The following is a 21797-nucleotide window of genomic DNA, read 5'->3' as shown; positions in this document are numbered from 1 at the left end:
CTCCGAAAACAAAGGAGAAACAAAAATAGGAAGTAAAAGTGCAAATAGTGCCCTGTGTTCCCATGCGCTCACCCGCCCAAGTACTGACAAGGGCCAAAGTTGTTACGCATCGGCAATCGGACATTTTCTTTCATTTTCTCTTTATCGGTTGAGAACCAGTGTATTCAAGATATTATGGCCATTGCCGAGTGAATGCTGTAGCGCTTCCCGACGAGTCGGGTTCGGATCCTCTGTCAACTTCCACGCAGGGTGATGATCTTTTGGTCATCACACTCGCCAGCTGAAATCGGCGCTGCCTTTTCGTAGTAGTAAAAGAGTAGTGGCCCGTGGGGGGATCGAACCCACGACCTTCGCGTTATTAGCACGACGCTCTAACCAACTGAGCTAACGGGCCTCTGCAGATGCAGTTGCTCAGCCCTACGCTGGAAACAGGTGGCATGAAGCCATACACCATTTCTATGGTCGTCGTGTGTCTGCTTCCCTAGTCTATATTCTGCTGACGGTCACGAAACAGTAGCTATATTGCGAGCAGGACGGCAAACGGCTGCTCGGACAGCTCAAACTTGCCACGATTCGTGTGGAAAAAATTCCGTTCCGGTACCGGGAATCGAACCCGGGCCTCCTGGGTGAAAGCCAGGTATCCTAGCCACTAGACCACACCGGATGTGGACGTTTCGTTCGACCGTTCGTACGGTCGCTTGTCGCATTTCGTGTCGAGTGCCGCGTCGGCGCCCCTCTCTCTTTGCGAGCATCTTTGCACATACTGACTGGCAAGGCGCGCACCTCAAACGTCGCAGAGCAATGCTTTTGGCTTCATGCTCTGCTGGGAGAAGAGGAAAAGGGAAGCTGTAAGTAGCAATAACAGGAAGTAAACATTTTCCCGCTGAAGCGTTGAAACGTTGTGGATAACAAACAAGAAATACGTTGGCGCCCTAGCAACAGCACCACCATCAGTCACAGAAAGTTAAATGCCCCGGGTGAGGATCGAACTCACGACCTTAAGATTATGAGACTTACGCGCTGCCTACTGCGCTACCGAGGCACGGGTGCACCGCTTGTCCTGGAAACTGGGTAAATACCGTACCCAATATTAGACGTAGAGACACTGTACTTCCTGGATAACGTGTTCTGTTGCTACACGTGCACTGCCGGCCCAGTTGATTGCGGTGCTGCTGCAGCTGTTGCAACGATAGGCAGCACTCCTTGTCGTTAAAGTTCAGAGCCTCGGAGGCACCCGGACCCAGCAACTTGTGAGGCCAGGCCGACGCTAGTCTGTAGAACATGATGCGAGCGTCCTAGTGGGGACCCGCGAGTGCTGCGTTCTCGGTCCTTCTCAAGGGAAATCCAGCTACACATTCTTGTGGATCGTGCATCTCAAGCGCTCAAGCCACGCGGCAGCATCATCGCGGGAAAAGCAAAATGATGCATCGGCCGGGAATCGAACCCGGGCCGCCCGCGTGGCAGGCGAGCATTCTACCACTGAACCACCGATGCTGGGGCCAGCGGTAACTTGACGCTGCTTCCCGAGCAGATGTCTCAAGGGAAAGTGGGACTGCCGTCAAGCGCCGTAGCATTCTGTGGGAAAGATGCTGCAGACGCTGAATCCTGCACTGCACTGCTTAAAAATGCCGCCAGAACGCGGTCCTCTGCGTACTCTTGCGTCGCCGGCGCCCAACTCTTGCCAAAGGATGCGAAATGTGCGCGGATACGCTGTCCGAATGCGTCTGGATGTGCTCCCCTAGCCTGCCTCGAAATGCGCCTGCCAGGTACGATCACCTTCGGCCGCTGCCGACTGGCGGGAAGCCGACACAGCGCGGACGCGCGGCGCTCGCTTGTGCGGTGGTGGTGTAATGGTCAGCATAGTTGCCTTCCAAGCAGTTGATCCGGGTTCGATTCCCGGCCACCGCAGCAGGCTTTTAATTTCGCGTATGAGTACTTTTGCCACGCGCTCTTAAATTATTGTTTTTTCGCGCTCTTACTCGCTGCATACCAGCCCTTAGTGTGTCTCGACTTGTCTCGTGTCTCGACTTGTCTCGACTTTGCTCAGCTGACGCGAGAGCTGACGCTCTCAAATCGGCCTTTATCAAAACGACAAGCACGAGAAACGACTGAGAGAGGTAAGGAGAGGCGAGGCGATGGACACACAGCACGCCCCCTTCATTTCACGGTGGCGTCTCCCTGACCGAATCGGGCTGTAGCTCCGAAAACAAAGGAGAAACAAAAATAGGAAGTAAAAGTGCAAATAGTGCCCTGTGTTCCCATGCGCTCACCCGCCCAAGTACTGACAAGGGCCAAAGTTGTTACGCATCGGCAATCGGACATTTTCTTTCATTTTCTCTTTATCGGTTGAGAACCAGTGTATTCAAGATATTATGGCCATTGCCGAGTGAATGCTGTAGCGCTTCCCGACGAGTCGGGTTCGGATCCTCTGTCAACTTCCACGCAGGGTGATGATCTTTTGGTCATCACACTCGCCAGCTGAAATCGGCGCTGCCTTTTCGTAGTAGTAAAAGAGTAGTGGCCCGTGGGGGGATCGAACCCACGACCTTCGCGTTATTAGCACGACGCTCTAACCAACTGAGCTAACGGGCCTCGGCAGATGCAGTTGCTCAGCCCTACGCTGGAAACAGGTGGCATGAAGCCATACACCATTTCTATGGTCGTCGTGTGTCTGCTTCCCTAGTCTATATTCTGCTGACGGTCACGAAACAGTAGCTATATTGCGAGCAGGACGGCAAACGGCTGCTCGGACAGCTCAAACTTGCCACGATTCGTGTGGAAAAAATTCCGTTCCGGTACCGGGAATCGAACCCGGGCCTCCTGGGTGAAAGCCAGGTATCCTAGCCACTAGACCACACCGGATGTGGACGTTTCGTTCGACCGTTCGTACGGTCGCTTGTCGCATTTCGTGTCGAGTGCCGCGTCGGCGCCCCTCTCTCTTTGCGAGCATCTTTGCACATACTGACTGGCAAGGCGCGCACCTCAAACGTCGCAGAGCAATGCTTTTGGCTTCATGCTCTGCTGGGAGAAGAGGAAAAGGGAAGCTGTAAGTAGCAATAACAGGAAGTAAACATTTTCCCGCTGAAGCGTTGAAACGTTGTGGATAACAAACAAGAAATACGTTGGCGCCCTAGCAACAGCACCACCATCAGTCACAGAAAGTTAAATGCCCCGGGTGAGGATCGAACTCACGACCTTAAGATTATGAGACTTACGCGCTGCCTACTGCGCTACCGAGGCACGGGTGCACCGCTTGTCCTGGAAACTGGGTAAATACCGTACCCAATATTAGACGTAGAGACACTGTACTTCCTGGATAACGTGTTCTGTTGCTACACGTGCACTGCCGGCCCAGTTGATTGCGGTGCTGCTGCAGCTGTTGCAACGATAGGCAGCACTCCTTGTCGTTAAAGTTCAGAGCCTCGGAGGCACCCGGACCCAGCAACTTGTGAGGCCAGGCCGACGCTAGTCTGTAGAACATGATGCGAGCGTCCTAGTGGGGACCCGCGAGTGCTGCGTTCTCGGTCCTTCTCAAGGGAAATCCAGCTACACATTCTTGTGGATCGTGCATCTCAAGCGCTCAAGCCACGCGGCAGCATCATCGCGGGAAAAGCAAAATGATGCATCGGCCGGGAATCGAACCCGGGCCGCCCGCGTGGCAGGCGAGCATTCTACCACTGAACCACCGATGCTGGGGCCAGCGGTAACTTGACGCTGCTTCCCGAGCAGATGTCTCAAGGGAAAGTGGGACTGCCGTCAAGCGCCGTAGCATTCTGTGGGAAAGATGCTGCAGACGCTGAATCCTGCACTGCACTGCTTAAAAATGCCGCCAGAACGCGGTCCTCTGCGTACTCTTGCGTCGCCGGCGCCCAACTCTTGCCAAAGGATGCGAAATGTGCGCGGATACGCTGTCCGAATGCGTCTGGATGTGCTCCCCTAGCCTGCCTCGAAATGCGCCTGCCAGGTACGATCACCTTCGGCCGCTGCCGACTGGCGGGAAGCCGACACAGCGCGGACGCGCGGCGCTCGCTTGTGCGGTGGTGGTGTAATGGTCAGCATAGTTGCCTTCCAAGCAGTTGATCCGGGTTCGATTCCCGGCCACCGCAGCAGGCTTTTAATTTCGCGTATGAGTACTTTTGCCACGCGCTCTTAAATTATTGTTTTTTCGCGCTCTTACTCGCTGCATACCAGCCCTTAGTGTGTCTCGACTTGTCTCGTGTCTCGACTTGTCTCGACTTTGCTCAGCTGACGCGAGAGCTGACGCTCTCAAATCGGCCTTTATCAAAACGACAAGCACGAGAAACGACTGAGAGAGGTAAGGAGAGGCGAGGCGATGGACACACAGCACGCCCCCTTCATTTCACGGTGGCGTCTCCCTGACCGAATCGGGCTGTAGCTCCGAAAACAAAGGAGAAACAAAAATAGGAAGTAAAAGTGCAAATAGTGCCCTGTGTTCCCATGCGCTCACCCGCCCAAGTACTGACAAGGGCCAAAGTTGTTACGCATCGGCAATCGGACATTTTCTTTCATTTTCTCTTTATCGGTTGAGAACCAGTGTATTCAAGATATTATGGCCATTGCCGAGTGAATGCTGTAGCGCTTCCCGACGAGTCGGGTTCGGATCCTCTGTCAACTTCCACGCAGGGTGATGATCTTTTGGTCATCACACTCGCCAGCTGAAATCGGCGCTGCCTTTTCGTAGTAGTAAAAGAGTAGTGGCCCGTGGGGGGATCGAACCCACGACCTTCGCGTTATTAGCACGACGCTCTAACCAACTGAGCTAACGGGCCTCGGCAGATGCAGTTGCTCAGCCCTACGCTGGAAACAGGTGGCATGAAGCCATACACCATTTCTATGGTCGTCGTGTGTCTGCTTCCCTAGTCTATATTCTGCTGACGGTCACGAAACAGTAGCTATATTGCGAGCAGGACGGCAAACGGCTGCTCGGACAGCTCAAACTTGCCACGATTCGTGTGGAAAAAATTCCGTTCCGGTACCGGGAATCGAACCCGGGCCTCCTGGGTGAAAGCCAGGTATCCTAGCCACTAGACCACACCGGATGTGGACGTTTCGTTCGACCGTTCGTACGGTCGCTTGTCGCATTTCGTGTCGAGTGCCGCGTCGGCGCCCCTCTCTCTTTGCGAGCATCTTTGCACATACTGACTGGCAAGGCGCGCACCTCAAACGTCGCAGAGCAATGCTTTTGGCTTCATGCTCTGCTGGGAGAAGAGGAAAAGGGAAGCTGTAAGTAGCAATAACAGGAAGTAAACATTTTCCCGCTGAAGCGTTGAAACGTTGTGGATAACAAACAAGAAATACGTTGGCGCCCTAGCAACAGCACCACCATCAGTCACAGAAAGTTAAATGCCCCGGGTGAGGATCGAACTCACGACCTTAAGATTATGAGACTTACGCGCTGCCTACTGCGCTACCGAGGCACGGGTGCACCGCTTGTCCTGGAAACTGGGTAAATACCGTACCCAATATTAGACGTAGAGACACTGTACTTCCTGGATAACGTGTTCTGTTGCTACACGTGCACTGCCGGCCCAGTTGATTGCGGTGCTGCTGCAGCTGTTGCAACGATAGGCAGCACTCCTTGTCGTTAAAGTTCAGAGCCTCGGAGGCACCCGGACCCAGCAACTTGTGAGGCCAGGCCGACGCTAGTCTGTAGAACATGATGCGAGCGTCCTAGTGGGGACCCGCGAGTGCTGCGTTCTCGGTCCTTCTCAAGGGAAATCCAGCTACACATTCTTGTGGATCGTGCATCTCAAGCGCTCAAGCCACGCGGCAGCATCATCGCGGGAAAAGCAAAATGATGCATCGGCCGGGAATCGAACCCGGGCCGCCCGCGTGGCAGGCGAGCATTCTACCACTGAACCACCGATGCTGGGGCCAGCGGTAACTTGACGCTGCTTCCCGAGCAGATGTCTCAAGGGAAAGTGGGACTGCCGTCAAGCGCCGTAGCATTCTGTGGGAAAGATGCTGCAGACGCTGAATCCTGCACTGCACTGCTTAAAAATGCCGCCAGAACGCGGTCCTCTGCGTACTCTTGCGTCGCCGGCGCCCAACTCTTGCCAAAGGATGCGAAATGTGCGCGGATACGCTGTCCGAATGCGTCTGGATGTGCTCCCCTAGCCTGCCTCGAAATGCGCCTGCCAGGTACGATCACCTTCGGCCGCTGCCGACTGGCGGGAAGCCGACACAGCGCGGACGCGCGGCGCTCGCTTGTGCGGTGGTGGTGTAATGGTCAGCATAGTTGCCTTCCAAGCAGTTGATCCGGGTTCGATTCCCGGCCACCGCAGCAGGCTTTTAATTTCGCGTATGAGTACTTTTGCCACGCGCTCTTAAATTATTGTTTTTTCGCGCTCTTACTCGCTGCATACCAGCCCTTAGTGTGTCTCGACTTGTCTCGTGTCTCGACTTGTCTCGACTTTGCTCAGCTGACGCGAGAGCTGACGCTCTCAAATCGGCCTTTATCAAAACGACAAGCACGAGAAACGACTGAGAGAGGTAAGGAGAGGCGAGGCGATGGACACACAGCACGCCCCCTTCATTTCACGGTGGCGTCTCCCTGACCGAATCGGGCTGTAGCTCCGAAAACAAAGGAGAAACAAAAATAGGAAGTAAAAGTGCAAATAGTGCCCTGTGTTCCCATGCGCTCACCCGCCCAAGTACTGACAAGGGCCAAAGTTGTTACGCATCGGCAATCGGACATTTTCTTTCATTTTCTCTTTATCGGTTGAGAACCAGTGTATTCAAGATATTATGGCCATTGCCGAGTGAATGCTGTAGCGCTTCCCGACGAGTCGGGTTCGGATCCTCTGTCAACTTCCACGCAGGGTGATGATCTTTTGGTCATCACACTCGCCAGCTGAAATCGGCGCTGCCTTTTCGTAGTAGTAAAAGAGTAGTGGCCCGTGGGGGGATCGAACCCACGACCTTCGCGTTATTAGCACGACGCTCTAACCAACTGAGCTAACGGGCCTCGGCAGATGCAGTTGCTCAGCCCTACGCTGGAAACAGGTGGCATGAAGCCATACACCATTTCTATGGTCGTCGTGTGTCTGCTTCCCTAGTCTATATTCTGCTGACGGTCACGAAACAGTAGCTATATTGCGAGCAGGACGGCAAACGGCTGCTCGGACAGCTCAAACTTGCCACGATTCGTGTGGAAAAAATTCCGTTCCGGTACCGGGAATCGAACCCGGGCCTCCTGGGTGAAAGCCAGGTATCCTAGCCACTAGACCACACCGGATGTGGACGTTTCGTTCGACCGTTCGTACGGTCGCTTGTCGCATTTCGTGTCGAGTGCCGCGTCGGCGCCCCTCTCTCTTTGCGAGCATCTTTGCACATACTGACTGGCAAGGCGCGCACCTCAAACGTCGCAGAGCAATGCTTTTGGCTTCATGCTCTGCTGGGAGAAGAGGAAAAGGGAAGCTGTAAGTAGCAATAACAGGAAGTAAACATTTTCCCGCTGAAGCGTTGAAACGTTGTGGATAACAAACAAGAAATACGTTGGCGCCCTAGCAACAGCACCACCATCAGTCACAGAAAGTTAAATGCCCCGGGTGAGGATCGAACTCACGACCTTAAGATTATGAGACTTACGCGCTGCCTACTGCGCTACCGAGGCACGGGTGCACCGCTTGTCCTGGAAACTGGGTAAATACCGTACCCAATATTAGACGTAGAGACACTGTACTTCCTGGATAACGTGTTCTGTTGCTACACGTGCACTGCCGGCCCAGTTGATTGCGGTGCTGCTGCAGCTGTTGCAACGATAGGCAGCACTCCTTGTCGTTAAAGTTCAGAGCCTCGGAGGCACCCGGACCCAGCAACTTGTGAGGCCAGGCCGACGCTAGTCTGTAGAACATGATGCGAGCGTCCTAGTGGGGACCCGCGAGTGCTGCGTTCTCGGTCCTTCTCAAGGGAAATCCAGCTACACATTCTTGTGGATCGTGCATCTCAAGCGCTCAAGCCACGCGGCAGCATCATCGCGGGAAAAGCAAAATGATGCATCGGCCGGGAATCGAACCCGGGCCGCCCGCGTGGCAGGCGAGCATTCTACCACTGAACCACCGATGCTGGGGCCAGCGGTAACTTGACGCTGCTTCCCGAGCAGATGTCTCAAGGGAAAGTGGGACTGCCGTCAAGCGCCGTAGCATTCTGTGGGAAAGATGCTGCAGACGCTGAATCCTGCACTGCACTGCTTAAAAATGCCGCCAGAACGCGGTCCTCTGCGTACTCTTGCGTCGCCGGCGCCCAACTCTTGCCAAAGGATGCGAAATGTGCGCGGATACGCTGTCCGAATGCGTCTGGATGTGCTCCCCTAGCCTGCCTCGAAATGCGCCTGCCAGGTACGATCACCTTCGGCCGCTGCCGACTGGCGGGAAGCCGACACAGCGCGGACGCGCGGCGCTCGCTTGTGCGGTGGTGGTGTAATGGTCAGCATAGTTGCCTTCCAAGCAGTTGATCCGGGTTCGATTCCCGGCCACCGCAGCAGGCTTTTAATTTCGCGTATGAGTACTTTTGCCACGCGCTCTTAAATTATTGTTTTTTCGCGCTCTTACTCGCTGCATACCAGCCCTTAGTGTGTCTCGACTTGTCTCGTGTCTCGACTTGTCTCGACTTTGCTCAGCTGACGCGAGAGCTGACGCTCTCAAATCGGCCTTTATCAAAACGACAAGCACGAGAAACGACTGAGAGAGGTAAGGAGAGGCGAGGCGATGGACACACAGCACGCCCCCTTCATTTCACGGTGGCGTCTCCCTGACCGAATCGGGCTGTAGCTCCGAAAACAAAGGAGAAACAAAAATAGGAAGTAAAAGTGCAAATAGTGCCCTGTGTTCCCATGCGCTCACCCGCCCAAGTACTGACAAGGGCCAAAGTTGTTACGCATCGGCAATCGGACATTTTCTTTCATTTTCTCTTTATCGGTTGAGAACCAGTGTATTCAAGATATTATGGCCATTGCCGAGTGAATGCTGTAGCGCTTCCCGACGAGTCGGGTTCGGATCCTCTGTCAACTTCCACGCAGGGTGATGATCTTTTGGTCATCACACTCGCCAGCTGAAATCGGCGCTGCCTTTTCGTAGTAGTAAAAGAGTAGTGGCCCGTGGGGGGATCGAACCCACGACCTTCGCGTTATTAGCACGACGCTCTAACCAACTGAGCTAACGGGCCTCGGCAGATGCAGTTGCTCAGCCCTACGCTGGAAACAGGTGGCATGAAGCCATACACCATTTCTATGGTCGTCGTGTGTCTGCTTCCCTAGTCTATATTCTGCTGACGGTCACGAAACAGTAGCTATATTGCGAGCAGGACGGCAAACGGCTGCTCGGACAGCTCAAACTTGCCACGATTCGTGTGGAAAAAATTCCGTTCCGGTACCGGGAATCGAACCCGGGCCTCCTGGGTGAAAGCCAGGTATCCTAGCCACTAGACCACACCGGATGTGGACGTTTCGTTCGACCGTTCGTACGGTCGCTTGTCGCATTTCGTGTCGAGTGCCGCGTCGGCGCCCCTCTCTCTTTGCGAGCATCTTTGCACATACTGACTGGCAAGGCGCGCACCTCAAACGTCGCAGAGCAATGCTTTTGGCTTCATGCTCTGCTGGGAGAAGAGGAAAAGGGAAGCTGTAAGTAGCAATAACAGGAAGTAAACATTTTCCCGCTGAAGCGTTGAAACGTTGTGGATAACAAACAAGAAATACGTTGGCGCCCTAGCAACAGCACCACCATCAGTCACAGAAAGTTAAATGCCCCGGGTGAGGATCGAACTCACGACCTTAAGATTATGAGACTTACGCGCTGCCTACTGCGCTACCGAGGCACGGGTGCACCGCTTGTCCTGGAAACTGGGTAAATACCGTACCCAATATTAGACGTAGAGACACTGTACTTCCTGGATAACGTGTTCTGTTGCTACACGTGCACTGCCGGCCCAGTTGATTGCGGTGCTGCTGCAGCTGTTGCAACGATAGGCAGCACTCCTTGTCGTTAAAGTTCAGAGCCTCGGAGGCACCCGGACCCAGCAACTTGTGAGGCCAGGCCGACGCTAGTCTGTAGAACATGATGCGAGCGTCCTAGTGGGGACCCGCGAGTGCTGCGTTCTCGGTCCTTCTCAAGGGAAATCCAGCTACACATTCTTGTGGATCGTGCATCTCAAGCGCTCAAGCCACGCGGCAGCATCATCGCGGGAAAAGCAAAATGATGCATCGGCCGGGAATCGAACCCGGGCCGCCCGCGTGGCAGGCGAGCATTCTACCACTGAACCACCGATGCTGGGGCCAGCGGTAACTTGACGCTGCTTCCCGAGCAGATGTCTCAAGGGAAAGTGGGACTGCCGTCAAGCGCCGTAGCATTCTGTGGGAAAGATGCTGCAGACGCTGAATCCTGCACTGCACTGCTTAAAAATGCCGCCAGAACGCGGTCCTCTGCGTACTCTTGCGTCGCCGGCGCCCAACTCTTGCCAAAGGATGCGAAATGTGCGCGGATACGCTGTCCGAATGCGTCTGGATGTGCTCCCCTAGCCTGCCTCGAAATGCGCCTGCCAGGTACGATCACCTTCGGCCGCTGCCGACTGGCGGGAAGCCGACACAGCGCGGACGCGCGGCGCTCGCTTGTGCGGTGGTGGTGTAATGGTCAGCATAGTTGCCTTCCAAGCAGTTGATCCGGGTTCGATTCCCGGCCACCGCAGCAGGCTTTTAATTTCGCGTATGAGTACTTTTGCCACGCGCTCTTAAATTATTGTTTTTTCGCGCTCTTACTCGCTGCATACCAGCCCTTAGTGTGTCTCGACTTGTCTCGTGTCTCGACTTGTCTCGACTTTGCTCAGCTGACGCGAGAGCTGACGCTCTCAAATCGGCCTTTATCAAAACGACAAGCACGAGAAACGACTGAGAGAGGTAAGGAGAGGCGAGGCGATGGACACACAGCACGCCCCCTTCATTTCACGGTGGCGTCTCCCTGACCGAATCGGGCTGTAGCTCCGAAAACAAAGGAGAAACAAAAATAGGAAGTAAAAGTGCAAATAGTGCCCTGTGTTCCCATGCGCTCACCCGCCCAAGTACTGACAAGGGCCAAAGTTGTTACGCATCGGCAATCGGACATTTTCTTTCATTTTCTCTTTATCGGTTGAGAACCAGTGTATTCAAGATATTATGGCCATTGCCGAGTGAATGCTGTAGCGCTTCCCGACGAGTCGGGTTCGGATCCTCTGTCAACTTCCACGCAGGGTGATGATCTTTTGGTCATCACACTCGCCAGCTGAAATCGGCGCTGCCTTTTCGTAGTAGTAAAAGAGTAGTGGCCCGTGGGGGGATCGAACCCACGACCTTCGCGTTATTAGCACGACGCTCTAACCAACTGAGCTAACGGGCCTCGGCAGATGCAGTTGCTCAGCCCTACGCTGGAAACAGGTGGCATGAAGCCATACACCATTTCTATGGTCGTCGTGTGTCTGCTTCCCTAGTCTATATTCTGCTGACGGTCACGAAACAGTAGCTATATTGCGAGCAGGACGGCAAACGGCTGCTCGGACAGCTCAAACTTGCCACGATTCGTGTGGAAAAAATTCCGTTCCGGTACCGGGAATCGAACCCGGGCCTCCTGGGTGAAAGCCAGGTATCCTAGCCACTAGACCACACCGGATGTGGACGTTTCGTTCGACCGTTCGTACGGTCGCTTGTCGCATTTCGTGTCGAGTGCCGCGTCGGCGCCCCTCTCTCTTTGCGAGCATCTTTGCACATACTGACTGGCAAGGCGCGCACCTCAAACGTCGCAGAGCAATGCTTTTGGCTTCATGCTCTGCTGGGAGAAGAGGAAAAGGGAAGCTGTAAGTAGCAATAACAGGAAGTAAACATTTTCCCGCTGAAGCGTTGAAACGTTGTGGATAACAAACAAGAAATACGTTGGCGCCCTAGCAACAGCACCACCATCAGTCACAGAAAGTTAAATGCCCCGGGTGAGGATCGAACTCACGACCTTAAGATTATGAGACTTACGCGCTGCCTACTGCGCTACCGAGGCACGGGTGCACCGCTTGTCCTGGAAACTGGGTAAATACCGTACCCAATATTAGACGTAGAGACACTGTACTTCCTGGATAACGTGTTCTGTTGCTACACGTGCACTGCCGGCCCAGTTGATTGCGGTGCTGCTGCAGCTGTTGCAACGATAGGCAGCACTCCTTGTCGTTAAAGTTCAGAGCCTCGGAGGCACCCGGACCCAGCAACTTGTGAGGCCAGGCCGACGCTAGTCTGTAGAACATGATGCGAGCGTCCTAGTGGGGACCCGCGAGTGCTGCGTTCTCGGTCCTTCTCAAGGGAAATCCAGCTACACATTCTTGTGGATCGTGCATCTCAAGCGCTCAAGCCACGCGGCAGCATCATCGCGGGAAAAGCAAAATGATGCATCGGCCGGGAATCGAACCCGGGCCGCCCGCGTGGCAGGCGAGCATTCTACCACTGAACCACCGATGCTGGGGCCAGCGGTAACTTGACGCTGCTTCCCGAGCAGATGTCTCAAGGGAAAGTGGGACTGCCGTCAAGCGCCGTAGCATTCTGTGGGAAAGATGCTGCAGACGCTGAATCCTGCACTGCACTGCTTAAAAATGCCGCCAGAACGCGGTCCTCTGCGTACTCTTGCGTCGCCGGCGCCCAACTCTTGCCAAAGGATGCGAAATGTGCGCGGATACGCTGTCCGAATGCGTCTGGATGTGCTCCCCTAGCCTGCCTCGAAATGCGCCTGCCAGGTACGATCACCTTCGGCCGCTGCCGACTGGCGGGAAGCCGACACAGCGCGGACGCGCGGCGCTCGCTTGTGCGGTGGTGGTGTAATGGTCAGCATAGTTGCCTTCCAAGCAGTTGATCCGGGTTCGATTCCCGGCCACCGCAGCAGGCTTTTAATTTCGCGTATGAGTACTTTTGCCACGCGCTCTTAAATTATTGTTTTTTCGCGCTCTTACTCGCTGCATACCAGCCCTTAGTGTGTCTCGACTTGTCTCGTGTCTCGACTTGTCTCGACTTTGCTCAGCTGACGCGAGAGCTGACGCTCTCAAATCGGCCTTTATCAAAACGACAAGCACGAGAAACGACTGAGAGAGGTAAGGAGAGGCGAGGCGATGGACACACAGCACGCCCCCTTCATTTCACGGTGGCGTCTCCCTGACCGAATCGGGCTGTAGCTCCGAAAACAAAGGAGAAACAAAAATAGGAAGTAAAAGTGCAAATAGTGCCCTGTGTTCCCATGCGCTCACCCGCCCAAGTACTGACAAGGGCCAAAGTTGTTACGCATCGGCAATCGGACATTTTCTTTCATTTTCTCTTTATCGGTTGAGAACCAGTGTATTCAAGATATTATGGCCATTGCCGAGTGAATGCTGTAGCGCTTCCCGACGAGTCGGGTTCGGATCCTCTGTCAACTTCCACGCAGGGTGATGATCTTTTGGTCATCACACTCGCCAGCTGAAATCGGCGCTGCCTTTTCGTAGTAGTAAAAGAGTAGTGGCCCGTGGGGGGATCGAACCCACGACCTTCGCGTTATTAGCACGACGCTCTAACCAACTGAGCTAACGGGCCTCGGCAGATGCAGTTGCTCAGCCCTACGCTGGAAACAGGTGGCATGAAGCCATACACCATTTCTATGGTCGTCGTGTGTCTGCTTCCCTAGTCTATATTCTGCTGACGGTCACGAAACAGTAGCTATATTGCGAGCAGGACGGCAAACGGCTGCTCGGACAGCTCAAACTTGCCACGATTCGTGTGGAAAAAATTCCGTTCCGGTACCGGGAATCGAACCCGGGCCTCCTGGGTGAAAGCCAGGTATCCTAGCCACTAGACCACACCGGATGTGGACGTTTCGTTCGACCGTTCGTACGGTCGCTTGTCGCATTTCGTGTCGAGTGCCGCGTCGGCGCCCCTCTCTCTTTGCGAGCATCTTTGCACATACTGACTGGCAAGGCGCGCACCTCAAACGTCGCAGAGCAATGCTTTTGGCTTCATGCTCTGCTGGGAGAAGAGGAAAAGGGAAGCTGTAAGTAGCAATAACAGGAAGTAAACATTTTCCCGCTGAAGCGTTGAAACGTTGTGGATAACAAACAAGAAATACGTTGGCGCCCTAGCAACAGCACCACCATCAGTCACAGAAAGTTAAATGCCCCGGGTGAGGATCGAACTCACGACCTTAAGATTATGAGACTTACGCGCTGCCTACTGCGCTACCGAGGCACGGGTGCACCGCTTGTCCTGGAAACTGGGTAAATACCGTACCCAATATTAGACGTAGAGACACTGTACTTCCTGGATAACGTGTTCTGTTGCTACACGTGCACTGCCGGCCCAGTTGATTGCGGTGCTGCTGCAGCTGTTGCAACGATAGGCAGCACTCCTTGTCGTTAAAGTTCAGAGCCTCGGAGGCACCCGGACCCAGCAACTTGTGAGGCCAGGCCGACGCTAGTCTGTAGAACATGATGCGAGCGTCCTAGTGGGGACCCGCGAGTGCTGCGTTCTCGGTCCTTCTCAAGGGAAATCCAGCTACACATTCTTGTGGATCGTGCATCTCAAGCGCTCAAGCCACGCGGCAGCATCATCGCGGGAAAAGCAAAATGATGCATCGGCCGGGAATCGAACCCGGGCCGCCCGCGTGGCAGGCGAGCATTCTACCACTGAACCACCGATGCTGGGGCCAGCGGTAACTTGACGCTGCTTCCCGAGCAGATGTCTCAAGGGAAAGTGGGACTGCCGTCAAGCGCCGTAGCATTCTGTGGGAAAGATGCTGCAGACGCTGAATCCTGCACTGCACTGCTTAAAAATGCCGCCAGAACGCGGTCCTCTGCGTACTCTTGCGTCGCCGGCGCCCAACTCTTGCCAAAGGATGCGAAATGTGCGCGGATACGCTGTCCGAATGCGTCTGGATGTGCTCCCCTAGCCTGCCTCGAAATGCGCCTGCCAGGTACGATCACCTTCGGCCGCTGCCGACTGGCGGGAAGCCGACACAGCGCGGACGCGCGGCGCTCGCTTGTGCGGTGGTGGTGTAATGGTCAGCATAGTTGCCTTCCAAGCAGTTGATCCGGGTTCGATTCCCGGCCACCGCAGCAGGCTTTTAATTTCGCGTATGAGTACTTTTGCCACGCGCTCTTAAATTATTGTTTTTTCGCGCTCTTACTCGCTGCATACCAGCCCTTAGTGTGTCTCGACTTGTCTCGTGTCTCGACTTGTCTCGACTTTGCTCAGCTGACGCGAGAGCTGACGCTCTCAAATCGGCCTTTATCAAAACGACAAGCACGAGAAACGACTGAGAGAGGTAAGGAGAGGCGAGGCGATGGACACACAGCACGCCCCCTTCATTTCACGGTGGCGTCTCCCTGACCGAATCGGGCTGTAGCTCCGAAAACAAAGGAGAAACAAAAATAGGAAGTAAAAGTGCAAATAGTGCCCTGTGTTCCCATGCGCTCACCCGCCCAAGTACTGACAAGGGCCAAAGTTGTTACGCATCGGCAATCGGACATTTTCTTTCATTTTCTCTTTATCGGTTGAGAACCAGTGTATTCAAGATATTATGGCCATTGCCGAGTGAATGCTGTAGCGCTTCCCGACGAGTCGGGTTCGGATCCTCTGTCAACTTCCACGCAGGGTGATGATCTTTTGGTCATCACACTCGCCAGCTGAAATCGGCGCTGCCTTTTCGTAGTAGTAAAAGAGTAGTGGCCCGTGGGGGGATCGAACCCACGACCTTCGCGTTATTAGCACGACGCTCTAACCAACTGAGCTAACGGGCCTCGGCAGATGCAGTTGCTCAGCCCTACGCTGGAAACAGGTGGCATGAAGCCATACACCATTTCTATGGTCGTCGTGTGTCTGCTTCCCTAGTCTATATTCTGCTGACGGTCACGAAACAGTAGCTATATTGCGAGCAGGACGGCAAACGGCTGCTCGGACAGCTCAAACTTGCCACGATTCGTGTGGAAAAAATTCCGTTCCGGTACCGGGAATCGAACCCGGGCCTCCTGGGTGAAAGCCAGGTATCCTAGCCACTAGACCACACCGGATGTGGACGTTTCGTTCGACCGTTCGTACGGTCGCTTGTCGCATTTCGTGTCGAGTGCCGCGTCGGCGCCCCTCTCTCTTTGCGAGCATCTTTGCACATACTGACTGGCAAGGCGCGCACCTCAAACGTCGCAGAGCAATGCTTTTGGCTTCATGCTCTGCTGGGAGAAGAGGAAAAGGGAAGCTGTAAGTAGCAATAACAGGAAGTAAACATTTTCCCGCTGAAGCGTTGAAACGTTGTGGATAACAAACAAGAAATACGTTGGCGCCCTAGCAACAGCACCACCATCAGTCACAGAAAGTTAAATGCCCCGGGTGAGGATCGAACTCACGACCTTAAGATTATGAGACTTACGCGCTGCCTACTGCGCTACCGAGGCACGGGTGCACCGCTTGTCCTGGAAACTGGGTAAATACCGTACCCAATATTAGACGTAGAGACACTGTACTTCCTGGATAACGTGTTCTGTTGCTACACGTGCACTGCCGGCCCAGTTGATTGCGGTGCTGCTGCAGCTGTTGCAACGATAGGCAGCACTCCTTGTCGTTAAAGTTCAGAGCCTCGGAGGCACCCGGACCCAGCAACTTGTGAGGCCAGGCCGACGCTAGTCTGTAGAACATGATGCGAGCGTCCTAGTGGGGACCCGCGAGTGCTGCGTTCTCGGTCCTTCTCAAGGGAAATCCAGCTACACATTCTTGTGGATCGTGCATCTCAAGCGCTCAAGCCACGCGGCAGCATCATCGCGGGAAAAGCAAAATGATGCATCGGCCGGGAATCGAACCCGGGCCGCCCGCGTGGCAGGCGAGCATTCTACCACTGAACCACCGATGCTGGGGCCAGCGGTAACTTGACGCTGCTTCCCGAGCAGATGTCTCAAGGGAAAGTGGGACTGCCGTCAAGCGCCGTAGCATTCTGTGGGAAAGATGCTGCAGACGCTGAATCCTGCACTGCACTGCTTAAAAATGCCGCCAGAACGCGGTCCTCTGCGTACTCTTGCGTCGCCGGCGCCCAACTCTTGCCAAAGGATGCGAAATGTGCGCGGATACGCTGTCCGAATGCGTCTGGATGTGCTCCCCTAGCCTGCCTCGAAATGCGCCTGCCAGGTACGATCACCTTCGGCCGCTGCCGACTGGCGGGAAGCCGACACAGCGCGGACGCGCGGCGCTCGCTTGTGCGGTGGTGGTGTAATGGTCAGCATAGTTGCCTTCCAAGCAGTTGATCCGGGTTCGATTCCCGGCCACCGCAGCAGGCTTTTAATTTCGCGTATGAGTACTTTTGCCACGCGCTCTTAAATTATTGTTTTTTCGCGCTCTTACTCGCTGCATACCAGCCCTTAGTGTGTCTCGACTTGTCTCGTGTCTCGACTTGTCTCGACTTTGCTCAGCTGACGCGAGAGCTGACGCTCTCAAATCGGCCTTTATCAAAACGACAAGCACGAGAAACGACTGAGAGAGGTAAGGAGAGGCGAGGCGATGGACACACAGCACGCCCCCTTCATTTCACGGTGGCGTCTCCCTGACCGAATCGGGCTGTAGCTCCGAAAACAAAGGAGAAACAAAAATAGGAAGTAAAAGTGCAAATAGTGCCCTGTGTTCCCATGCGCTCACCCGCCCAAGTACTGACAAGGGCCAAAGTTGTTACGCATCGGCAATCGGACATTTTCTTTCATTTTCTCTTTATCGGTTGAGAACCAGTGTATTCAAGATATTATGGCCATTGCCGAGTGAATGCTGTAGCGCTTCCCGACGAGTCGGGTTCGGATCCTCTGTCAACTTCCACGCAGGGTGATGATCTTTTGGTCATCACACTCGCCAGCTGAAATCGGCGCTGCCTTTTCGTAGTAGTAAAAGAGTAGTGGCCCGTGGGGGGATCGAACCCACGACCTTCGCGTTATTAGCACGACGCTCTAACCAACTGAGCTAACGGGCCTCGGCAGATGCAGTTGCTCAGCCCTACGCTGGAAACAGGTGGCATGAAGCCATACACCATTTCTATGGTCGTCGTGTGTCTGCTTCCCTAGTCTATATTCTGCTGACGGTCACGAAACAGTAGCTATATTGCGAGCAGGACGGCAAACGGCTGCTCGGACAGCTCAAACTTGCCACGATTCGTGTGGAAAAAATTCCGTTCCGGTACCGGGAATCGAACCCGGGCCTCCTGGGTGAAAGCCAGGTATCCTAGCCACTAGACCACACCGGATGTGGACGTTTCGTTCGACCGTTCGTACGGTCGCTTGTCGCATTTCGTGTCGAGTGCCGCGTCGGCGCCCCTCTCTCTTTGCGAGCATCTTTGCACATACTGACTGGCAAGGCGCGCACCTCAAACGTCGCAGAGCAATGCTTTTGGCTTCATGCTCTGCTGGGAGAAGAGGAAAAGGGAAGCTGTAAGTAGCAATAACAGGAAGTAAACATTTTCCCGCTGAAGCGTTGAAACGTTGTGGATAACAAACAAGAAATACGTTGGCGCCCTAGCAACAGCACCACCATCAGTCACAGAAAGTTAAATGCCCCGGGTGAGGATCGAACTCACGACCTTAAGATTATGAGACTTACGCGCTGCCTACTGCGCTACCGAGGCACGGGTGCACCGCTTGTCCTGGAAACTGGGTAAATACCGTACCCAATATTAGACGTAGAGACACTGTACTTCCTGGATAACGTGTTCTGTTGCTACACGTGCACTGCCGGCCCAGTTGATTGCGGTGCTGCTGCAGCTGTTGCAACGATAGGCAGCACTCCTTGTCGTTAAAGTTCAGAGCCTCGGAGGCACCCGGACCCAGCAACTTGTGAGGCCAGGCCGACGCTAGTCTGTAGAACATGATGCGAGCGTCCTAGTGGGGACCCGCGAGTGCTGCGTTCTCGGTCCTTCTCAAGGGAAATCCAGCTACACATTCTTGTGGATCGTGCATCTCAAGCGCTCAAGCCACGCGGCAGCATCATCGCGGGAAAAGCAAAATGATGCATCGGCCGGGAATCGAACCCGGGCCGCCCGCGTGGCAGGCGAGCATTCTACCACTGAACCACCGATGCTGGGGCCAGCGGTAACTTGACGCTGCTTCCCGAGCAGATGTCTCAAGGGAAAGTGGGACTGCCGTCAAGCGCCGTAGCATTCTGTGGGAAAGATGCTGCAGACGCTGAATCCTGCACTGCACTGCTTAAAAATGCCGCCAGAACGCGGTCCTCTGCGTACTCTTGCGTCGCCGGCGCCCAACTCTTGCCAAAGGATGCGAAATGTGCGCGGATACGCTGTCCGAATGCGTCTGGATGTGCTCCCCTAGCCTGCCTCGAAATGCGCCTGCCAGGTACGATCACCTTCGGCCGCTGCCGACTGGCGGGAAGCCGACACAGCGCGGACGCGCGGCGCTCGCTTGTGCGGTGGTGGTGTAATGGTCAGCATAGTTGCCTTCCAAGCAGTTGATCCGGGTTCGATTCCCGGCCACCGCAGCAGGCTTTTAATTTCGCGTATGAGTACTTTTGCCACGCGCTCTTAAATTATTGTTTTTTCGCGCTCTTACTCGCTGCATACCAGCCCTTAGTGTGTCTCGACTTGTCTCGTGTCTCGACTTGTCTCGACTTTGCTCAGCTGACGCGAGAGCTGACGCTCTCAAATCGGCCTTTATCAAAACGACAAGCACGAGAAACGACTGAGAGAGGTAAGGAGAGGCGAGGCGATGGACACACAGCACGCCCCCTTCATTTCACGGTGGCGTCTCCCTGACCGAATCGGGCTGTAGCTCCGAAAACAAAGGAGAAACAAAAATAGGAAGTAAAAGTGCAAATAGTGCCCTGTGTTCCCATGCGCTCACCCGCCCAAGTACTGACAAGGGCCAAAGTTGTTACGCATCGGCAATCGGACATTTTCTTTCATTTTCTCTTTATCGGTTGAGAACCAGTGTATTCAAGATATTATGGCCATTGCCGAGTGAATGCTGTAGCGCTTCCCGACGAGTCGGGTTCGGATCCTCTGTCAACTTCCACGCAGGGTGATGATCTTTTGGTCATCACACTCGCCAGCTGAAATCGGCGCTGCCTTTTCGTAGTAGTAAAAGAGTAGTGGCCCGTGGGGGGATCGAACCCACGACCTTCGCGTTATTAGCACGACGCTCTAACCAACTGAGCTAACGGGCCTCGGCAGATGCAGTTGCTCAGCCCTACGCTGGAAACAGGTGGCATGAAGCCATACACCATTTCTATGGTCGTCGTGTGTCTGCTTCCCTAGTCTATATTCTGCTGACGGTCACGAAACAGTAGCTATATTGCGAGCAGGACGGCAAACGGCTGCTCGGACAGCTCAAACTTGCCACGATTCGTGTGGAAAAAATTCCGTTCCGGTACCGGGAATCGAACCCGGGCCTCCTGGGTGAAAGCCAGGTATCCTAGCCACTAGACCACACCGGATGTGGACGTTTCGTTCGACCGTTCGTACGGTCGCTTGTCGCATTTCGTGTCGAGTGCCGCGTCGGCGCCCCTCTCTCTTTGCGAGCATCTTTGCACATACTGACTGGCAAGGCGCGCACCTCAAACGTCGCAGAGCAATGCTTTTGGCTTCATGCTCTGCTGGGAGAAGAGGAAAAGGGAAGCTGTAAGTAGCAATAACAGGAAGTAAACATTTTCCCGCTGAAGCGTTGAAACGTTGTGGATAACAAACAAGAAATACGTTGGCGCCCTAGCAACAGCACCACCATCAGTCACAGAAAGTTAAATGCCCCGGGTGAGGATCGAACTCACGACCTTAAGATTATGAGACTTACGCGCTGCCTACTGCGCTACCGAGGCACGGGTGCACCGCTTGTCCTGGAAACTGGGTAAATACCGTACCCAATATTAGACGTAGAGACACTGTACTTCCTGGATAACGTGTTCTGTTGCTACACGTGCACTGCCGGCCCAGTTGATTGCGGTGCTGCTGCAGCTGTTGCAACGATAGGCAGCACTCCTTGTCGTTAAAGTTCAGAGCCTCGGAGGCACCCGGACCCAGCAACTTGTGAGGCCAGGCCGACGCTAGTCTGTAGAACATGATGCGAGCGTCCTAGTGGGGACCCGCGAGTGCTGCGTTCTCGGTCCTTCTCAAGGGAAATCCAGCTACACATTCTTGTGGATCGTGCATCTCAAGCGCTCAAGCCACGCGGCAGCATCATCGCGGGAAAAGCAAAATGATGCATCGGCCGGGAATCGAACCCGGGCCGCCCGCGTGGCAGGCGAGCATTCTACCACTGAACCACCGATGCTGGGGCCAGCGGTAACTTGACGCTGCTTCCCGAGCAGATGTCTCAAGGGAAAGTGGGACTGCCGTCAAGCGCCGTAGCATTCTGTGGGAAAGATGCTGCAGACGCTGAATCCTGCACTGCACTGCTTAAAAATGCCGCCAGAACGCGGTCCTCTGCGTACTCTTGCGTCGCCGGCGCCCAACTCTTGCCAAAGGATGCGAAATGTGCGCGGATACGCTGTCCGAATGCGTCTGGATGTGCTCCCCTAGCCTGCCTCGAAATGCGCCTGCCAGGTACGATCACCTTCGGCCGCTGCCGACTGGCGGGAAGCCGACACAGCGCGGACGCGCGGCGCTCGCTTGTGCGGTGGTGGTGTAATGGTCAGCATAGTTGCCTTCCAAGCAGTTGATCCGGGTTCGATTCCCGGCCACCGCAGCAGGCTTTTAATTTCGCGTATGAGTACTTTGCCACGCGCTCTTAAATTATTGTTTTTTCGCGCTCTTACTCGCTGCATACCAGCCCTTAGTGTGTCTCGACTTGTC

At 54.6% G+C, this 21797-nt stretch overlaps 50 non-coding genes across 50 annotated transcripts; 10 read left to right on the top strand and 40 right to left on the bottom strand.

Moving 5' to 3' along the window:
• Positions 1–320: 320 nt before the first annotated feature.
• On the bottom strand, positions 321–394 carry Trnai-aau (transfer RNA isoleucine (anticodon AAU)). Its single transcript has one exon. It is a non-coding gene; the product is annotated as a tRNA-Ile (tRNA).
• A 198-nt stretch (positions 395–592) lies between these two features.
• On the bottom strand, positions 593–664 carry Trnae-uuc (transfer RNA glutamic acid (anticodon UUC)). Its single transcript has one exon. It is a non-coding gene; the product is annotated as a tRNA-Glu (tRNA).
• A 305-nt stretch (positions 665–969) lies between these two features.
• On the bottom strand, positions 970–1042 carry Trnam-cau (transfer RNA methionine (anticodon CAU)). The gene has a single exon. It is a non-coding gene; the product is annotated as a tRNA-Met (tRNA).
• A 381-nt stretch (positions 1043–1423) lies between these two features.
• Trnag-gcc (transfer RNA glycine (anticodon GCC)) lies at positions 1424–1494 on the bottom strand. Its single transcript has one exon. It is a non-coding gene; the product is annotated as a tRNA-Gly (tRNA).
• A 342-nt stretch (positions 1495–1836) lies between these two features.
• Trnag-ucc (transfer RNA glycine (anticodon UCC)) lies at positions 1837–1908 on the top strand. Its single transcript has one exon. It is a non-coding gene; the product is annotated as a tRNA-Gly (tRNA).
• A 610-nt stretch (positions 1909–2518) lies between these two features.
• Trnai-aau (transfer RNA isoleucine (anticodon AAU)) lies at positions 2519–2592 on the bottom strand. Its single transcript has one exon. It is a non-coding gene; the product is annotated as a tRNA-Ile (tRNA).
• Positions 2593–2790: 198 nt separating this feature from the next.
• On the bottom strand, positions 2791–2862 carry Trnae-uuc (transfer RNA glutamic acid (anticodon UUC)). Its single transcript has one exon. It is a non-coding gene; the product is annotated as a tRNA-Glu (tRNA).
• A 305-nt stretch (positions 2863–3167) lies between these two features.
• Positions 3168–3240, bottom strand: Trnam-cau (transfer RNA methionine (anticodon CAU)). The gene has a single exon. It is a non-coding gene; the product is annotated as a tRNA-Met (tRNA).
• A 381-nt stretch (positions 3241–3621) lies between these two features.
• Trnag-gcc (transfer RNA glycine (anticodon GCC)) lies at positions 3622–3692 on the bottom strand. The gene has a single exon. It is a non-coding gene; the product is annotated as a tRNA-Gly (tRNA).
• A 342-nt stretch (positions 3693–4034) lies between these two features.
• Trnag-ucc (transfer RNA glycine (anticodon UCC)) lies at positions 4035–4106 on the top strand. The gene has a single exon. It is a non-coding gene; the product is annotated as a tRNA-Gly (tRNA).
• A 610-nt stretch (positions 4107–4716) lies between these two features.
• On the bottom strand, positions 4717–4790 carry Trnai-aau (transfer RNA isoleucine (anticodon AAU)). The gene has a single exon. It is a non-coding gene; the product is annotated as a tRNA-Ile (tRNA).
• Positions 4791–4988: 198 nt separating this feature from the next.
• Trnae-uuc (transfer RNA glutamic acid (anticodon UUC)) lies at positions 4989–5060 on the bottom strand. The gene has a single exon. It is a non-coding gene; the product is annotated as a tRNA-Glu (tRNA).
• Positions 5061–5365: 305 nt separating this feature from the next.
• Positions 5366–5438, bottom strand: Trnam-cau (transfer RNA methionine (anticodon CAU)). The gene has a single exon. It is a non-coding gene; the product is annotated as a tRNA-Met (tRNA).
• A 381-nt stretch (positions 5439–5819) lies between these two features.
• Positions 5820–5890, bottom strand: Trnag-gcc (transfer RNA glycine (anticodon GCC)). The gene has a single exon. It is a non-coding gene; the product is annotated as a tRNA-Gly (tRNA).
• Positions 5891–6232: 342 nt separating this feature from the next.
• Positions 6233–6304, top strand: Trnag-ucc (transfer RNA glycine (anticodon UCC)). Its single transcript has one exon. It is a non-coding gene; the product is annotated as a tRNA-Gly (tRNA).
• Positions 6305–6914: 610 nt separating this feature from the next.
• Trnai-aau (transfer RNA isoleucine (anticodon AAU)) lies at positions 6915–6988 on the bottom strand. The gene has a single exon. It is a non-coding gene; the product is annotated as a tRNA-Ile (tRNA).
• Positions 6989–7186: 198 nt separating this feature from the next.
• Positions 7187–7258, bottom strand: Trnae-uuc (transfer RNA glutamic acid (anticodon UUC)). The gene has a single exon. It is a non-coding gene; the product is annotated as a tRNA-Glu (tRNA).
• A 305-nt stretch (positions 7259–7563) lies between these two features.
• Trnam-cau (transfer RNA methionine (anticodon CAU)) lies at positions 7564–7636 on the bottom strand. Its single transcript has one exon. It is a non-coding gene; the product is annotated as a tRNA-Met (tRNA).
• Positions 7637–8017: 381 nt separating this feature from the next.
• Trnag-gcc (transfer RNA glycine (anticodon GCC)) lies at positions 8018–8088 on the bottom strand. The gene has a single exon. It is a non-coding gene; the product is annotated as a tRNA-Gly (tRNA).
• Positions 8089–8430: 342 nt separating this feature from the next.
• Positions 8431–8502, top strand: Trnag-ucc (transfer RNA glycine (anticodon UCC)). Its single transcript has one exon. It is a non-coding gene; the product is annotated as a tRNA-Gly (tRNA).
• A 610-nt stretch (positions 8503–9112) lies between these two features.
• Trnai-aau (transfer RNA isoleucine (anticodon AAU)) lies at positions 9113–9186 on the bottom strand. Its single transcript has one exon. It is a non-coding gene; the product is annotated as a tRNA-Ile (tRNA).
• A 198-nt stretch (positions 9187–9384) lies between these two features.
• On the bottom strand, positions 9385–9456 carry Trnae-uuc (transfer RNA glutamic acid (anticodon UUC)). Its single transcript has one exon. It is a non-coding gene; the product is annotated as a tRNA-Glu (tRNA).
• Positions 9457–9761: 305 nt separating this feature from the next.
• Positions 9762–9834, bottom strand: Trnam-cau (transfer RNA methionine (anticodon CAU)). Its single transcript has one exon. It is a non-coding gene; the product is annotated as a tRNA-Met (tRNA).
• Positions 9835–10215: 381 nt separating this feature from the next.
• Positions 10216–10286, bottom strand: Trnag-gcc (transfer RNA glycine (anticodon GCC)). The gene has a single exon. It is a non-coding gene; the product is annotated as a tRNA-Gly (tRNA).
• Positions 10287–10628: 342 nt separating this feature from the next.
• Trnag-ucc (transfer RNA glycine (anticodon UCC)) lies at positions 10629–10700 on the top strand. Its single transcript has one exon. It is a non-coding gene; the product is annotated as a tRNA-Gly (tRNA).
• Positions 10701–11310: 610 nt separating this feature from the next.
• On the bottom strand, positions 11311–11384 carry Trnai-aau (transfer RNA isoleucine (anticodon AAU)). Its single transcript has one exon. It is a non-coding gene; the product is annotated as a tRNA-Ile (tRNA).
• A 198-nt stretch (positions 11385–11582) lies between these two features.
• Trnae-uuc (transfer RNA glutamic acid (anticodon UUC)) lies at positions 11583–11654 on the bottom strand. Its single transcript has one exon. It is a non-coding gene; the product is annotated as a tRNA-Glu (tRNA).
• Positions 11655–11959: 305 nt separating this feature from the next.
• Positions 11960–12032, bottom strand: Trnam-cau (transfer RNA methionine (anticodon CAU)). Its single transcript has one exon. It is a non-coding gene; the product is annotated as a tRNA-Met (tRNA).
• A 381-nt stretch (positions 12033–12413) lies between these two features.
• Trnag-gcc (transfer RNA glycine (anticodon GCC)) lies at positions 12414–12484 on the bottom strand. The gene has a single exon. It is a non-coding gene; the product is annotated as a tRNA-Gly (tRNA).
• A 342-nt stretch (positions 12485–12826) lies between these two features.
• On the top strand, positions 12827–12898 carry Trnag-ucc (transfer RNA glycine (anticodon UCC)). The gene has a single exon. It is a non-coding gene; the product is annotated as a tRNA-Gly (tRNA).
• Positions 12899–13508: 610 nt separating this feature from the next.
• On the bottom strand, positions 13509–13582 carry Trnai-aau (transfer RNA isoleucine (anticodon AAU)). The gene has a single exon. It is a non-coding gene; the product is annotated as a tRNA-Ile (tRNA).
• Positions 13583–13780: 198 nt separating this feature from the next.
• On the bottom strand, positions 13781–13852 carry Trnae-uuc (transfer RNA glutamic acid (anticodon UUC)). Its single transcript has one exon. It is a non-coding gene; the product is annotated as a tRNA-Glu (tRNA).
• Positions 13853–14157: 305 nt separating this feature from the next.
• Positions 14158–14230, bottom strand: Trnam-cau (transfer RNA methionine (anticodon CAU)). The gene has a single exon. It is a non-coding gene; the product is annotated as a tRNA-Met (tRNA).
• Positions 14231–14611: 381 nt separating this feature from the next.
• Positions 14612–14682, bottom strand: Trnag-gcc (transfer RNA glycine (anticodon GCC)). Its single transcript has one exon. It is a non-coding gene; the product is annotated as a tRNA-Gly (tRNA).
• A 342-nt stretch (positions 14683–15024) lies between these two features.
• Positions 15025–15096, top strand: Trnag-ucc (transfer RNA glycine (anticodon UCC)). Its single transcript has one exon. It is a non-coding gene; the product is annotated as a tRNA-Gly (tRNA).
• Positions 15097–15706: 610 nt separating this feature from the next.
• Positions 15707–15780, bottom strand: Trnai-aau (transfer RNA isoleucine (anticodon AAU)). Its single transcript has one exon. It is a non-coding gene; the product is annotated as a tRNA-Ile (tRNA).
• Positions 15781–15978: 198 nt separating this feature from the next.
• Positions 15979–16050, bottom strand: Trnae-uuc (transfer RNA glutamic acid (anticodon UUC)). Its single transcript has one exon. It is a non-coding gene; the product is annotated as a tRNA-Glu (tRNA).
• Positions 16051–16355: 305 nt separating this feature from the next.
• Trnam-cau (transfer RNA methionine (anticodon CAU)) lies at positions 16356–16428 on the bottom strand. The gene has a single exon. It is a non-coding gene; the product is annotated as a tRNA-Met (tRNA).
• Positions 16429–16809: 381 nt separating this feature from the next.
• Trnag-gcc (transfer RNA glycine (anticodon GCC)) lies at positions 16810–16880 on the bottom strand. Its single transcript has one exon. It is a non-coding gene; the product is annotated as a tRNA-Gly (tRNA).
• Positions 16881–17222: 342 nt separating this feature from the next.
• Positions 17223–17294, top strand: Trnag-ucc (transfer RNA glycine (anticodon UCC)). Its single transcript has one exon. It is a non-coding gene; the product is annotated as a tRNA-Gly (tRNA).
• A 610-nt stretch (positions 17295–17904) lies between these two features.
• Positions 17905–17978, bottom strand: Trnai-aau (transfer RNA isoleucine (anticodon AAU)). Its single transcript has one exon. It is a non-coding gene; the product is annotated as a tRNA-Ile (tRNA).
• Positions 17979–18176: 198 nt separating this feature from the next.
• Trnae-uuc (transfer RNA glutamic acid (anticodon UUC)) lies at positions 18177–18248 on the bottom strand. Its single transcript has one exon. It is a non-coding gene; the product is annotated as a tRNA-Glu (tRNA).
• Positions 18249–18553: 305 nt separating this feature from the next.
• Positions 18554–18626, bottom strand: Trnam-cau (transfer RNA methionine (anticodon CAU)). Its single transcript has one exon. It is a non-coding gene; the product is annotated as a tRNA-Met (tRNA).
• Positions 18627–19007: 381 nt separating this feature from the next.
• On the bottom strand, positions 19008–19078 carry Trnag-gcc (transfer RNA glycine (anticodon GCC)). The gene has a single exon. It is a non-coding gene; the product is annotated as a tRNA-Gly (tRNA).
• Positions 19079–19420: 342 nt separating this feature from the next.
• Positions 19421–19492, top strand: Trnag-ucc (transfer RNA glycine (anticodon UCC)). The gene has a single exon. It is a non-coding gene; the product is annotated as a tRNA-Gly (tRNA).
• Positions 19493–20102: 610 nt separating this feature from the next.
• Positions 20103–20176, bottom strand: Trnai-aau (transfer RNA isoleucine (anticodon AAU)). The gene has a single exon. It is a non-coding gene; the product is annotated as a tRNA-Ile (tRNA).
• Positions 20177–20374: 198 nt separating this feature from the next.
• Positions 20375–20446, bottom strand: Trnae-uuc (transfer RNA glutamic acid (anticodon UUC)). The gene has a single exon. It is a non-coding gene; the product is annotated as a tRNA-Glu (tRNA).
• A 305-nt stretch (positions 20447–20751) lies between these two features.
• Positions 20752–20824, bottom strand: Trnam-cau (transfer RNA methionine (anticodon CAU)). The gene has a single exon. It is a non-coding gene; the product is annotated as a tRNA-Met (tRNA).
• Positions 20825–21205: 381 nt separating this feature from the next.
• Trnag-gcc (transfer RNA glycine (anticodon GCC)) lies at positions 21206–21276 on the bottom strand. The gene has a single exon. It is a non-coding gene; the product is annotated as a tRNA-Gly (tRNA).
• A 342-nt stretch (positions 21277–21618) lies between these two features.
• On the top strand, positions 21619–21690 carry Trnag-ucc (transfer RNA glycine (anticodon UCC)). The gene has a single exon. It is a non-coding gene; the product is annotated as a tRNA-Gly (tRNA).
• Positions 21691–21797: the final 107 nt, after the last annotated feature.

The sequence above is a fragment of the Schistocerca serialis genome, chromosome 2 (genome assembly GCF_023864345.2).
Source record: "Schistocerca serialis cubense isolate TAMUIC-IGC-003099 chromosome 2, iqSchSeri2.2, whole genome shotgun sequence".
In the NCBI taxonomy this organism is placed as follows: Eukaryota; Metazoa; Arthropoda; class Insecta; order Orthoptera; family Acrididae; genus Schistocerca; species Schistocerca serialis.
This window is presented reverse-complemented; position numbering and strand designations above follow the sequence as displayed.